The sequence below is a fragment of the Rhincodon typus genome, chromosome 8 (assembly GCF_021869965.1).
Source record: "Rhincodon typus isolate 14 chromosome 8, sRhiTyp1.1, whole genome shotgun sequence".
Classification (NCBI taxonomy): Eukaryota; Metazoa; Chordata; class Chondrichthyes; order Orectolobiformes; family Rhincodontidae; genus Rhincodon; species Rhincodon typus.
In genome coordinates this window covers 86213939-86229785 of record NC_063339.1, presented here as the reverse complement: position 1 = coordinate 86229785, position 15847 = coordinate 86213939, and the positions used below count along the sequence as shown (strand labels likewise).

At 46.6% G+C, this 15847-nt stretch overlaps 1 pseudogene; it reads left to right on the top strand.

Annotated features, from left to right (window-relative positions):
* The first annotated feature begins 8133 nt into the window (after positions 1-8133).
* Positions 8134-8310, top strand: LOC125483873 (annotated as a pseudogene).
* Positions 8311-15847: the final 7537 nt, after the last annotated feature.

Genomic DNA, 15847 nt, shown 5'->3' with positions numbered 1-15847 from the left:
CTCCTGGCTATACAATTCCACTGTGTCACATCACTCAGAATGTGACAGCCAGAAACACACGCACACACAGCAATGCACCATTAACATACACTCAATATCGAAGGCGCCAAACAGACCACCAACTCACTCAGACGGACAGACCTGAACTTGACAATTTATTTGACAAATCAACAGTTACATTCCTCATTCTGAAGAGCTCTGTAGAAGGATCTCTGACCCGGGAACGGTAACCCTGCTTTCCCTCCACAGATCCTGTCAGACCTACTGCGTTTAATCAGCAATTTCTGTTTTTGTTACATTCCTCATTGTTGTTTGTCTGTGGGTTGTAACATTCCCTAGATTGGGTACAATGACATTCAAAATCATCTGAACGTTATCATTCCTCATTCTCTCTTTATCATCCTTTACTTGCCCTTCTGCCTTCCAAAATCGCACCCCACAGCTTGTAGATTTTTTCACTTCTCCCTATAGCATCAAACACGTGAAATTTCGCCTGGTTCTGATGAAAAGGTCCTGGATATGAAATAAGAATCCAGTTTTAAAAAACAGAGATAAACATAAAAAGGGCGAATTTAACAGGTAGAGGAAGTCTGTAGGGAGATGGGGGAGCATTTGTGTGTTGTTCTTTGCACATCTCACCTCGGTTCAGCATTCTGAGGGTTTCCACGCATTTTTCATTTCGCACATATTACTGCAGAGAGTTTTGCAGCCTCATATTAAAACCATCGATTTTAGGAACAGAAAGAGACCATTCAGACTATCAAGTCTTCTCCGCCATTCAATGAGCTTTTGTCTGATCTGATAATCCTGAACTACACTTTGTTGCCTTTCCCTATAACCCTCGATACCTTTACTGGTTAAAGATCTGTCGATCTCAGTCTTAAATATACTTAATGGCCCAGCCACAACTAACCTCTGCTGTAAAGAATTCCACCAATTCACAACCATATGAGAGAATAATTTCTTCTTCATCTCTGGTTTAAATGCGTAACCCCATTCTGATATGAGGTACTCTGGTCCGAGATCGTCCTAGAGGGGAACAACCTTTCTGAATCCAACCCGTTAATTCTCCAAAAAACTTGTATGTTTCAATAAGAAGCAAGTTCTTTTTTGTAGTACAGTGTCTGAGCAGACAAAGGCAATGAATTTCAGGGCTTCCTTCCATTTGGTTTTATCTCTGATGTGAAACTGTCACTGACTTTGACAGATCTCTCTTTGCTGTTTTACTGTCAGGAATTTGTGTTCATTTTAAGATTTTGTACATGAGCTACAAATCCTCATTCCTTGACTGGAAACCAAACTCAGGGAACAGCAGTGAGAGGTCTGAATCCCAACTACTAAAGCACCAAGGAAGGTGCATGCAATGCTTGCAACCTTTCTTGTTGACATTGCTTTTTTGCCTTTTTATTATTCAGTTGAAAAATGATAGAGTAACTGAGTTTTTAGCAGCATGGAGAGAGGCTCTTTGGCCCATTACATCATTGTCAGTCATCAAACATCTCGCTTCTAAACCCAGTTTCCAGTACTTGACCCAAGTGCCCATCTTAATAATTATTCCATGTCTTGAGGGCTTCAGTGGAACAAAAACAGCTCTTTAAAACAATGACAGGAAAAATTGTGGTTTGCTGGAACACAAAATGTATACCTTTCTCCTTGAAGACAGTTCTGAAAGCCAAAATCTTTCTCGGAGAATTTGTCAGTTTTCCTCTTATTGCCAACAGCGTGGGTTTAAATCTCACACCGTCTGAAGTTACCGCTAACGACTCTTTTTCAATCTCTCTGTTCATCTGAGGTGTGGTGTCCCTCGGGTTAAACCATCACCAGTTGTCTCTTTCTGAAAAGAAAGCAGCCTTGTAGTTCAGATGGAGTATGGCCTGACCCTACCCTTTAATATGCAGTTCAGTGTCAGTCTTTGTTATATCCCTGGGATGCACAAGTGACGCTTTATTCTTTCTTATATGTACTGTGCATATTAGTGGTCCACAGGAGACAAATACAGAGATTGCTTATACGCATAGAAACAGATAAATTTAAATTTGACAATGGCTGCCAGGTAACCTAGAATGCCGAATGATAGTGAACATTTCCTATACACAGAATTGCTCATCATACGTCTGTTCAGTATTTTCCCCACCTACCCACGGTATGGAGCATGCACAGTGGTAAATATGACAGACCCCGTATGAAAAATCTATGCGGCCCCATTTCATAAAACGGGACAAATCGATATGCGACATGCCCTGGTGTTGGCTGCCACCTTTGGAGGAGGCAAAGAGAAGCATGGTGCATGTGCGGTTATTCTGGGCCAGGAGAGAGCATGTTATAACTGTCTCTCCTGACCAACAGGGATGGAGTTTATAAAGTTCTTTTACTGGGAGTAAGGAGAGGAGGACTTATACACAGTAACTCCAAATGTCAGAAATATTTGCTTCTTCTGACATTTTGTCCCGTACTGACTGAGGACAGCTTTTGTAAATTCTTTTTACGGCATGTTAGAAAAGGATTTGCAGATCAGAAACTCAAAACCAAATGACACAGCAAGATCTTAGCATGCCACTTTATTCTTTATTCATTCAGCACTGGATATTATTGGCTTTGAATGTAAGTACTGAGTCAAATAAAAGTAATATAAAGTTCCTTCCTTACATCTCCCAGTAACTATTGCCCAATATCTTAAATCTGTGTCTCTAATAATTTTACTATCAGTGAAGAGGAACAGCTGCTCTTTAACTATCTTATCTAAATCTATCATAAACCTAGACACCTTTGTCAAAGATCACCCCAGTCTCCTTTGCTTTGTGCAGAACAACTTCAGTTTCTCCAACCTGACCTTACAACTATTATCCCTCAGTTCTTGAACCATTCTGATCAATCTCCTTTCAATCAGTCCACAGACCCTCACATCCTTCAGGAAGATCAACTTTTTGTGCTAACCCGAATGCTCTATGTTGAAGTCGGTGATGTTATCACACACGGGCAATTGCTCAGTGACATCTCCCTGATTCCCGGGTATTTCCGGAACTGTGGGTTTCCTCTGACACCAGTGCTTCTGATATCTTTTGAGCTGCAGACTCCAGCATTCGATTTTAAAGTTGAAGACAATAAAATTATTTCAGTATCTTTAACTAGTAATGTACAAATTTTGCTTCACGTGCTGTTCTCAGTCAGCTGACTCTGGTGTTGGTGCAACCCATTTCGTAACTCACCTAATATCTCATTATGTGACTGGTATCAAAAGTTGCGTTGGAAAAGTCCTGAATCAGTGATCATCCGTTGTTCTGGTTCATCTCTGCTCTCCCGGATCAACTCTCTGTCATTCTCTAACCTCCTCTGTCTCCAATAATGGGTATAACCGAGTTATTTTATTCAGAAAATCTGAAGAAGGGTCCCAACTCGAAACGTCAGCTTTACTGCTCCTCCGATGCTGCCCAGTCTGCTGTGTTCCTCCAGCTCCACACTGTGTTATCGCTGACTCCAGCATCGGAAGTTCTTACTATCTCTGAGTAGGTATTTTATTGTTACTGCCATTGACTCTCTAAATTAGGTTTCTACAGCTGAACATCGCCTGACCCTTTGCTGCTGGCAATTATCTTCCCTTAGTAGCTCCCACAATGCTGTTGGGTAAGGAGTTATTCACCAAGTGATGATGAAGGGATTGTGATACGTGTCCAAATCAACGACAATTAATTTATATCAATGTAGTGCCTTTCACATAATGGAAACTTCCAAGCTGTTCCTCAGGAGTGTTATAATGCAACTTTTGACCCCAGTCACATAACGACATATTAGGGAGGTGACAAAATGTTTAATGGGCAAATGTGTCATTTTCAAGGAGTATTATTAAGTGCAAAACTGAGGTTGAGAAAGGGAGAGGATTAGTGAGGAAATTTCACAGTTTGTGGCCTTGGCAGCTAAAGGTTAAGGGGACCAAATGTGGGACAGTTAAAATTGAGAATGCTTAGGAGGTTGGCATTGGAGGTAATGCAAGGGCATTTTTAAAAATTCATTCTTGGGATGGGGGTGGGCATCGCTGGCAGTGTTATAATTTACTTGCTGGCCCTAATTGCCCTTGAGAGGGCTGGAGGCTGGCGGACATTACAGAGATACAAGCGAGAAGAGGCAGCTACGGGGGGCTACAAGAGCTCCTCCGACGAAGGGGACTCGGAGGAGGGCGACCCAAAGCAGAGGATGAAAGTCGCCTGGGAGAAGGAGAGCAGCGCCTCCCCCGCCCGGTGACAGTGGACATCCAGAGGCTCCTGACAACAACTGGCCATCCACTGCTGGGGTCCTGGCAGGTCCCCCCGCACCAGAGGCCCAGGCGGCCGGGAGTAGTGGAGCAAGAAACAGCACGCCCCCAGCCTCACCAGAGCCGGACGTTCCTGCCTCTGTCCCCGCTCCAGCGACGCCGGACAGAGACAGCAACCCAGAATGCGGCACAGACGGCTTCCTTAGCCCCAGGAGTGTCCAACAGCTCGCCCGCACAATGGGGATGCAGGAACTGGCACAGGGGCTGGACCTTGGGGTAAATGGACTCGGGGAGGGCACCGCGGTTACTACTCACAATGGGGGTACGGATCGTGAGCATTAATGTGTGGAGCGTCAAGTCTACTGGGTGATATGTCGCTACGTTGGCCTACCTGACCAACATCAAGGCGGACCTCCTGTTTCAGCAGGAGTGTGGGATACCGCACCTCAGTCGGTATGGGAAATGGTCGGGTGCCTGGACACGTGGGCCTTCGATTTGGTCGGGGGGTAATGACTGTCGCTCCTCTGGGCTGGCTATTCTGCTGCGAGGAAGCAACTTCACCATCTCCCAAGTTCAGGAAGTGGTGGGGGGGGGGCGCCTCCTGCTGGCAGATGTCACTTATGAGAACGCTCCCCTGAGACTGATCAATGTGTACACCCCAGCGGTACGGAGTGAGTGGTCGGCCATCCTGCAGCGGCTTCCACCCCTGCTGGCTACGTCCAGACCGGTCATCCTGGCCGGGGACTTCAACTGCATCACAGATGCAGATGGAAGATCCGGCGTGGGGATAGCGGGTGGGTGTAGTAAACTGGACGTCACGTCCAGATTCCTGATAGACATGGTGAAGGATGCCAAACTGCTCGACATCTTCAGCACCCCTGCAGACGGAGTGCAGCAGAGATACACCTGGTTGCGGCCAGACGGGTCTATCCGCTCAAGGATAGACTTCCTGTTTGTGTCCTGAGCGTTCTCGGTCAGGTCCACCGGTGTCGAGCCGGTGTTCTTCTCTGACCACTGCCTCCTGCTGGCCGACTGTCACTTACGACCAGCAGGCCGGCAAGGGAACGTGGAAGCTCAATACAACACTGTTGACCCCAGAGAACATCGAGGAGCTCAAGAGGGATTACGCCAGTTGGAGAACCGTGAAACCCCTCTTTGAGTCTCCGGGCGACTGGTGGGAGACGGTCAAAGGGAACATCAAGAGGTTCTTTGTCCTCAAGGGTGTTCGGAAGGTGAGAGAGAGGCGGGGAAAGCTGTCGCGACTTCAGAAAAGGATGCAGAACCTGCTCCTTCTGCAGTCAACGGGGGTCGATGTCACGGAGGATCTCCGGGAGGTGAGGGGCCAGCAAGCCTCGCTCTTCACCGCAGAGGCCTCCAGGATAATCTTCCAGTCCAGGGGTCCGCTCCGTGAAGCAGGACGAGACGTGCTCACGTTTCTTCTTTCAGAAGGTGCATACAGAGAACTCTGTGCTTAGCAGGTTGAAGAAAGATGATGGCTCGGTAATGTTGTCTCGGTCCGACATTTTGAGGATCAGCAGATCCTTTTATGATTGACTGTACGACGCGAAGCCCACAGACAGCACGGCCTCCGAGTCGTTCCTGTCGTCTATCACAGAGGTCTTAGACGACGGCACGCGGGAGAGTCTGGACCGGCCACTATCCCTGGACAAGCTGAATAGAGCCCTCAGGTCCTTTGAGAGGAACAAGACTCCCGGGAGTGATGGCCTACCGGTCGAGTTGTATTCCGCTCTGTAGCACCTGGTTGGCCAGGACCTACTGGAGGTGTACGACAGTGCGCTTCAGGCAGGGGAAATGTGCAAGTCCACGAGGAAGGGCATCATTAGACTACAAGATCCTGGCCAAGGTCGTAGCCAACTGGGTCAGGTCTGTTCTGGAGTCGGTAATTCACCCTGACCAAACCTGTGCTGTGCCGGGCAGGAAGATCGCTGAGAGCCTCGCACTCATCAGGGATACGATCGCCTATGTGCAGGACAGAAGGGTGGACACCTGCCTCATCAGCCTGGACCAGGAGAAGGCCTTTGACAGGGTCTCTCATGCATACATGAGGGACGTCCTCTCCAAATTGGGTTTTGGGGAGGGGATCTGCAATTGGATCCGACTGCTCTACACCAACATTGTTAGCGCAGTCTCGATCAACAGGTGGGAATCAGACAGTTTTCCAGTCAGATCTGGAGTCAGGCAGGGCTGCCTTGTTTGTGTGTTGTATGGAGCCCTTCGCCGCGTCCATCAGGAAGGACGTGAGCCTGAAGGGGGTGACGATTCCAGGCGGCGGAGGCCTGCAGGTCAAGACCTCCCTGTACGTGGACGATGTTGCCGTCTTCTGCACCGATCGATGGTCGGTGAGTAGGCTGTTGGACATCTGTGGCCAGTTCGAACTGGCCTCAGGTGCCAAAGTCAACAGGGGCAAGAGCGAGGCCATGTTCTTTGGCAACTGGGATGACCGCTCCTTCATCCCCTTCACCATCAGGACAGATTACCTGAAGGTGCTGGGTATCTGGCTCGGAGGAGCTGGGGTGTGCACTAAAACTTGGGAGGAGCGCATCTCAAAGCTGCGGCAGAAGCTGGGCAGGTGGGTGCACCGGTCTCTCTCCATTGCGGGTAAAAACCTGGTCATCAGGCATGAGGGGCTTTTGGTACAGTTGTACGTGGCGCAGGCCTGGCCTATCCCCCGGACCTGCGCCGCTGCGGTCACCCGGGCCATCTTCCATTTCATTTGGGGGTCAAGGATGGACCGGGTCCAGAGGGACACCACGTACAAAGACCTAGAAAATGGGGGGAAGGATGTGCCGAATGCCACCCTCGCCCTGATGGCCACCTTTGTGTGTGGCTGCATCAAGCTGTGCGTAGATCCTCAGTACGCAAACACTAGGTGTCACTACTTACTGAGGTTCTACCTGTCCCCGGTGTTGCGAAGGATGGGCTTGGCCTCGCTGCCACAGAACGCTCCAAGTCGTTGGACCATCCTGTACCACCTGTCCTTCGTGGAGAAATTTTTGAAGGGAAACACCTTTGACCACAAGGTCGTCAGGCAGTGGTCAGCACGTAGTGTCCTTGAGACCCTTCAGGAAAAGGAGAGGGTGGATCCTGTTGGGTGGTTCCCCATGCAGACTGCCAAAGTCATTTGGCAGAATGCCTCATCGCCAGAACTTTCTAACAAGCACCAGGACATTGCTTGGCTGGTGGTGAGAGGGGCTCTGCCAGTGAGATCGTTCATGCATGCCCCGGGCTCTCTGCGCCACCACACGCTGCCCTTGAGGTGGCTGCGGGGGGGACGAGACAGTCAATCACCTCCTTCTGGAGTGCGCCTACGCACAGGAGGTCTGGAGGGGAATGCAATGGTTTGTGTCGAGGTTCGTCCCGAGCAGCTCCGTGACATGGGACTCCGTGCTCTACAGGCTGTTTCCCAGGACGCACACCGAGACCAACATCAACTGCGCCTGGAGGACCATCAATGCGGTGAAAGATGCTCTTTGGTCTGCCCGCAACTTGCTGGTCTTCCAGTTGAAAGAACTAATCCCGACCGAGAGTTGCAGACTGGCGCACTCCAAGGTTCAGGACTACGTGTTGAGGGACGCACTAAAGCTTGGGGCAGCCGCCGCCAAGGCGTGGTGGGGAAAGATCACCATGTAAGACCCCTCAGCCGGACTGTAACAGGGCCTTATTCAGAAACTGGGCCCAGCTGGCGCCTCCTCCAACTGGTCAGGGGGCCAACTGTGAGTACGGTGTCGAGACGACCGCCAGTGTTTTTTTTCCTTTGCTTTTTTCTTTAGTTGCTGCGCGTAACCCCCAGGGTAACCCAGAGCGGCTAGCATGACCGGGTAGGTGTGCAAATGTGTCTATTTCATTTGTATATTTATGAATAAAGTATTTTTTTTAAATTAAAAAAAATTCTGTTCTTATCAGCTTTAATATCTGATATGTCCTTTACTTAAGGACCCTATATTAAACTGATTTTTGGAGCAGGGAGTTGGAATAGGAGCTTGCTCCATCCACTCTACGCATCCTCCTGGTATTGCAGTGTTTCCAGGAATGGTGCAGTCTCATTAAACTAATTTTAAAAGCAGCCTGATCAAAACTTGAAGAACCAGTTGGAAGAAGGGTCTCGGCCCAAAATGTCAGCCTTCCTGCTCCTCTGATGCTGCTTGGCCTGCTGTGTTCATCCAGCTCTACACCTTGTTATCTCAGATTCTCCAGCATCTGCAGTTCTTACTATCCTTGAAGAGCTATATGCTGGGATATGCTCAACGCTCTGGAACCATATCATAGAATCCGTACATTGTGGAAACAGGCCCTTCAGCCCAACAAGTCCACACCGAACCTTAGAGCATCCCAGCCAGACCTATAACCCACCTAATCTACTCCTCCCTGAACACTACAGGCAATTTACCATGGCCAATCCACCTAACCTGCACATCTTTGAACTGTGGGAGGAAACCGGAGCACCCGGAGGAAACCCACGCAGACATGGGGACACAGAGAATGTGCAAACTCCACACAGGCAGTCGCTCAAGGCTAGAATCGAACCCGGGTCCTGGCGCTGTGAGGCAGCAGTGCTAACCACTGAGCCACCATGCCGCCAAAGTGCTTTCTCTCAGTACTTTCACCCAACTTTCTCCAAATATGCTTGTTCTAAGGTAACTGTTAATATCTCCTTTTCTGCATGTTCAGCACTTGCTCTGAATGTTATCACCGCATCCCTGGTACATGCCACAACTTCCCACCAACACCATCCCCGAATATCCACACATGGCATCAGAAGTAAAAGAAAATCACCTGCCAACACTACCTAATTGCAAATGGCATTTCAGAAAAAAAAAGATAAAGCTATTGAAGTATTCACTAGTTTTGAATTTGATGACGATGACTTGGATGTATTGAACGAGAGATTTTGGGAACACTGTGAGCCAGGAAAGGATATGATATAAACAAGGCACATCTTTCATTTGAGTCTAAGAGCAACCAATCAAACAGGTGTGCATGTGACTGCTTTATTTTTCTCAAGTCAAGGCCTGTGAGTTTAATCAGATTACCGATTCACTGATGTGGGACACAATTGCGAATGACCAAGTCAGTGGCATATTACTCCGAAAGCCAATTCTCACATTAGCCAGACCAACAGATATTTGCAGATCTCGTGAAATGAGCCAGAGTTAAATAAAAATGCTACATCAGGATGCAGAATTGCCTGTCCACAAAGTACATTCTTGCTCTAAGAACTCTACAAGCTTTTCAGCACCTGAGACGTGTTCTGCTCAGGGACTGGCACAATATCTCTGCCTTTCCCTGGCATTTTTGCAATTTGATGTCTCAACCAGAACCTAATGTTTCACAGTGCTCCTGTCTTGCCTAGGATTTATCGCAGGCATAAGCCAGGCAGCTTATCATTGTTGTTACCAGCAGTCAGTCAAGGGCTGGTCAGCAGCTGAGGCAACAAACACATGTTTCAACCAAATGGTCACGTCTCAAAGTCTCAGGGAAACAGTTCTCAGTCAGGGCAAGGGAGCCAGGATTCAGTCAGGAGATCCTGACACAGCACGTCCAAGGAATCATTCAATATCAGCCCAGGGACTTTGACACTGTCAGTCAGCCATTTGGAGCAATCAGGATCAGGGAATCTGTATCACTACAATACAGAGAGGTGGCCACACTCACTACTAATTACATCCTCAAAATGCTCCAGTAGATTTGTTGAGCCTGAATTATGTTCATCAATCCAAGCTGACCCTGTCCATTCCTGCCATTGGGGATCAGTTTAATGAAATTCTCAAGGTGTTCGGGGGGCACTGCAGTACTGGTGAAGCTGGGGAGGTCACTACTGGGCAGTGGGGACAGCCTGCTTGGAGGAAGAGTGGGTGTTAATTGTGGAATCAGCGGGAAAGTCAACACATTAGTGACGGAGGGAGACAAAGGACGTGGGTTGTTGTGGAAGTACAAGTCGTCATTGTTCACTGCCATCATGGTTTTGATGTGGGGAGAATGCAGTATATGGCGAAGCTGTAGGGCTGGGACTCCGGGTTGGGTAATGTTGTGAGGTAAAGTTTGTAAATGAAAGAGCTGCGTGGGAAAGTGCAGAAGCTCACGGACTCGACAAGGAAGAGACTTGTGCAAGGAAGAAAGGAATACTGAGTACAAGATGTAATGTTGCAACTTTATAAGACTTTAGTTAGGCTGCTCTTAGAGTATTGTGTTCAATTCTGGTCACCACATTACAGGAAGGATATGGAGGCTTTGGAGAGGGTGCAGAAGAGGTTTACTAGGATGCTGCTTGGATTACAGGGTATGAGCTATGAGGAGACATTAGAAAAACTCGGGTTGTTTTCTCTGGAGCAGTGGAGGCCGAGGAAGACTTCATAGAAGTCTACAAAATTATGAGATGCATAGCTGGAATTGGCAGTCAGAACCTTTTTCCCAAAGTTTAAATGTCTAATACTAAGGGGCATGCATTTAATGTGAGAGGGGGGCAAGTTCAAATGAGATATAGATCAATTGGAATGTTGTGCAGAGAAATGGCATTTGAAGTTTAGTTTGAGGTGATGCAGTTTGGAAGGTTCAAGTCCATAGCTCCCTGAAATAGCAACACAAGTAGATAAGATGGTGAAGAATTTCGCTTTCATGGTACACAGCATCGAGATATGGTCAACTTTGATATCTGGTTCATAAGTGAGATGAGGTATTTTTTCAAACATGTCAGAGCACGCATTGTTCCTACGAGAACAACTATGGTTCCATTCATGCAATTTTTTTTTGTTTCAACCATGAAATAGCCACAACTTGATCAAAAGTGAAAGTGACCATCAACCAGTTTGAACTGTCAGTTGTCAAATAAATTAAGACAGAGATAAATGTATTTGCAGGAGTTTTTTAAATTAATTTTTAAAAAATTCATTCATGGAATGATGACATCACTGGATAAGAATGGCAGTTTCCTTCCCTAAAGGACACAGGTGAACAGATGGGTTTTTCCAACAATGACAATGGATTCACGGTCATCATTAGATTCTTATTTCCAGATTTTTTTTAACTCAAATTCCACCATCTGGAATGGTAGGATTCAAACCTTGGTCCCCAGAACGTTATCTCGGTCTCTGGGGAGTGATGGACAGCAGACTAAACAGAAAATATACACTAGAAATCATACAATGTCTTGGTTTATGTATTCATCATGAGATCCGTCACTGCTATGGACACCAGGTAAAGATCTGAAGAGACTGCATTTCCCCCTGGACAGAGTCACAATGGTCACCAGGTTTCATAGCAGATTGGGAAAATGCAATCAGGGATATAGTACATGACTCATCCCAATCTTTTGTTTGGATTTAAAACTTTCCTTTGATTATTATCCACAAAATGAAAGATTACATTGTTTCCAACAAACAAATATCTATTACAAGTTTAAACATGTCAGTGGAGAGCAATAGAATCCGTAATTGTAAAGGTGTGCAGACATATTGACCAGGCATAACTAACAAATAAAGGGCCAGCGAGATTGACAGTGTGGAAGATGGCCATTCAGTCCATTGAGTCCACACCAACCCTCCGAAGAGCACCCCACCCAGTCTCACACCCTACCCTATCCCTGCATTTTGCACACAAGACACTATGGGCAATTTAGCATAGCCAATCTACCTAATTTTCACATTTTTGGACTGTGGGAGGAAACCAGAGCACCTGGAGGAAACCCACGCAGACACAGGGAGAATGTCCAAACTCCACACAGTTGCCCAAGGCTAGAATCAAACCTAGGTCCCTGGTGCTGTGACGCAGCAGTGCTGATCACTGTGCCACCATGCAGCCTCAACAGATCTATGTATAATTTTCTCAATTATAGAGCTTTTCACACTAAATGTGAGCAATTCAGCATGCTCAAGAAAGGATTCACCTCCATCTCAGATTCTTACAGTCAGCCTTGTTTTAGTCTATCCTACTGAACCGAAAACACCCTCTCTGAAATGAGAAGCAGATTCATCATTTCAAGTTCAGCTGACTCTGAGTGACTTTGAACTCGAAACATTAATTCTGTGTTTGTCTCTACAGATGCCAGACCTGAGGAGTTTCCACACCACTTCCGGTTTTACTTTGATCTGCAGCATCCTCAGTATTTTACTTTTCTTCCTGATTTTGAGTCTAGTTTGCACTCTTGTACAATTGCTCCCAGCATCTTTACCATTCCCAGGACAGGGATCAGCACCTTTACTCTCCCAGGGGAGGGATCAACATCTTTATTGCCCCCCAGGGCAGGGATCAGCATCTTTACTGACCCCAGAACAGGGATCAGCACATTTTTCTGTGCACAGGTCAGATACTAGCATCTTTCATACCCCAAGGGAGGAAAATCACCTTTATGTTGCAGGCAAACTTTGTGGATTGGAGTCCGGATGTGAAGATTAAAAGTACCCTGATTGAGTACCTGACAGTGAGCTTTTTTCGTTGAATCGGGTGACAGTCACTGATGTCTCATTCTTTCACAGCTCCATGTATTCCTAATTGGGACAGGCTAAGCAGACGGATCCACACAGTGAACCAAAATTCAAGATTCTGCAGATGTTGGAAATCCAGTCTCAAAACAGAAAATGTTGGAAACACTCAGCAAGACAAACAGTTTTGGAAGAGAAATTTAGTGAAAAATGCGTGTTGCTAACCTTTTACCTGAACTGGATGATATTAGTATTGAATAGTTTATAAACTATGACTGTGTCACGGAAAAGGAGAGTGGAATGCAGGCTTGATGGCGAATGGCCAATTCCTAACGCTAAATTTGATATGGAAGTGCCGATCATGGACTGGGGTGGACAAAGTCAGAAGTCACATGACACCAGATTATAGTCCAAGAGGTTTATTTGAAATCACAAACTTTCAGAGAGCTGCTCCTTCTGCAGGTGGAGTCACCTGATGAAGGACCAGCAGTCTGAAAGCTTCTGACGTCAAATAAACCTGTTGGACTATAACCTGGTATTGTTTGACTTCTGACTTTGCTCCTAACTAACATGTTTGTATGAAAGAATAATGTTTTTGCAAGCAGTTTGGAGGCTGGAGTGACTAAATGACAAAGTTCAAAGTCCATCACAATGATGGTATAAGGCAACATTGTCTATAATGAGAAGTTGATAAACAAATGGGCTAGGAGGAGAAACAAAAGTCAGGCCCAGAGACAGCAAAATGTGAACAGCATTGTCAGTACCTGCTCTCGGACAGAATGGGTGACACAGTTATTGCCCCTGACATTTTAATCATGAATGTTGAGTGCGGAAACATCACCAGAGGGGCCAGGTGGCCTTGGACACAGATGACAGAATGTAACAGAAGATGCAGCAACAAATGGCGAATGGTAGGTAAGCTTTTATTACAAAGGCTTTGAAGAACGAGAGTGAACTCCCCTGGAGTACTGTGAGCAGGTTCCTGTGGTGAGATCTGCCCAAAAGGACTGCGAGCAGTTTTCAGGAGTGAGGTCTGCCCTTGCGGACTGTGAGCAGTTTCTGATGACTGAACTAACATGAATGATCTAGAGCGAGCGTAACAAAGGTTCTCCAGACTGGTTCCTAGGAAGAGGGGATTTCTGAGCAGAAGAAATTGAGTAAACAGGGCTTATATTCTGTGGGATAAAATCCAAGTCACCCTAGTGCTACTGGTCAACCAGGCTGTTTCTCATTCTTGACAGACAAATGGTGGTGGCTAACCTGAGAGTCAGGCAAGGGAAGAAGTCAAGAAGGACAGCCCTCCATGGTCACCTCAGCTGGTGAAGGAATTGAACCCACACTGTTGGTACCACTCCACATCATAAATCAGCCGTCCAGCCAACTGAACTAACTGACAACCAACCTGTGGGATATAGAGAAACAGAAGTGATCTAATTGAATTTTTTTTTTTAAAAAGAGATGCTTGATAGGAACAATGCTGAGTAATTGTTTCCTCTGCCTGGGAAATCTAGGACATGGCGTAATTGTCTCAGAATAAGGGTGTGACCATTTCAGATTGAGGTGAGGAGCAATTTCTTCACTCGCACCACTGTAAATCTGTGGAATTCTCTATTCCAAGGAGCTGTAGATTCTTGGTCATCTAGTGTTGCCAAATCAGGCATTGTTAGATTTTTGTACATCAGAAATGAGGGAAATGGGGATAATTTGAGAAGGTAGAACTGAGGTAGATGACAGGAGGAACAAGGTCAAAGGGCTGAATGGATGTTTACTGTTTCTATTTCTGCATTTGATTCTAGCCTCAGGCTGCTGTCTGTGTGCAGTTCGCACAGTCTCTGTGTCTTTGCAGGTTTCCTCCAGGTGCTCTGGTTTCCTGCCACAGTCTAAAGATGTGCAGGTGAGGGTGGATTGGCTGTGCTAAATTGCCCATAGTGCCTGGGTATGTGCAGACTATGTGGATTAGCCATGTTAAATGCAGTGTTACCGAGATTGGGTGTGGGTCTGGGTAGGACACTCTTCGTAAGTTCAGTGTGGACTGGATAGGCCAAATGGTCTGCATCCACAGTGGAGGGATTCTATGATCTCCAGAAACAAGCCCAAAAAACATGATTTGGATATAGCTAACAGCAGAATCAAAAAACAATCAACAGTTCCTCAGAAATTTGCTGGTAACCAGTCCTAATGAACCAGGAAATCCCTTTTCACATACTGTGCAGGTGGATCGTCTTTAGTCAGTGTGAATGTGTCGATGAATGGTGACAACGTGACTATTTCCAAGCTCTACCTTACAGATACACAACTGTTATTAACATTTTATCCACAACACCAGCACCTTTAATTGAGCAGGGATTAGTAACATCAGTACAAATAGCCCAAAACCATGGTTCATTTGATAGTGAGAGTGACAGCAAAATCCTTCAACTGTGGTTCTTTGTGAACTCATTGGTGTGTTAACAGTTTGGATGACTGAGTGAATGCTTTCCCACACTCAGAGCTCATGAATGATCTCCCCCCACTATGAACCGAGTGAATGCTTTCCCACATTTAGAGCAGGTGAATGGTTTCTCCCCAGTGTGAACGCTCTGATGTCTCAGAAGGTTAGATGAGCAAGTGAATCCCTTCCCACACTGGGAGCAGATGAATGGTCGCTCCCCCGATTGAACTCACCGGTGTATCAGCGGGGAGTTCGAGTCAGCAAAGCCTTTCCCACACACAGAACAGGTCAATGGTCTCTCTCCAGTGTGAACTCACTGGTGTATCAGTGGCCTAGATGGTGAAGTGAAGCCCTTCCCTCAATCAAAGCAGGTGAATGGCTTCTCCCCAGTGTGACTCTGTTGGTGAGTTTCTAGCTGGGATGAGTAAAGAAATCCCTTCCCGCAATCCGCACATTTCCACAGTCTCTCCCCAGTATCACTGCGCTGGTGTTTGGACATTTCAGATGAATCTTCACAGATTCTTCCACACACAGACCATGTGCGTTTCTCCCCAGTGTGAATGCTGCTTTTACCTTCAATGTTCAAAATCCTGAGATAATTGGGTTGTCATAAACAAAGCTACTGTCAGATCTGGATGTGGAACTGTTTGAATTCTCCAATTGCAAACTAAGCTTTCAAACAGAAATTAAGTGCAGTGAGTGAGAAACCAGAAGAACACACACAGATTGTGAAAC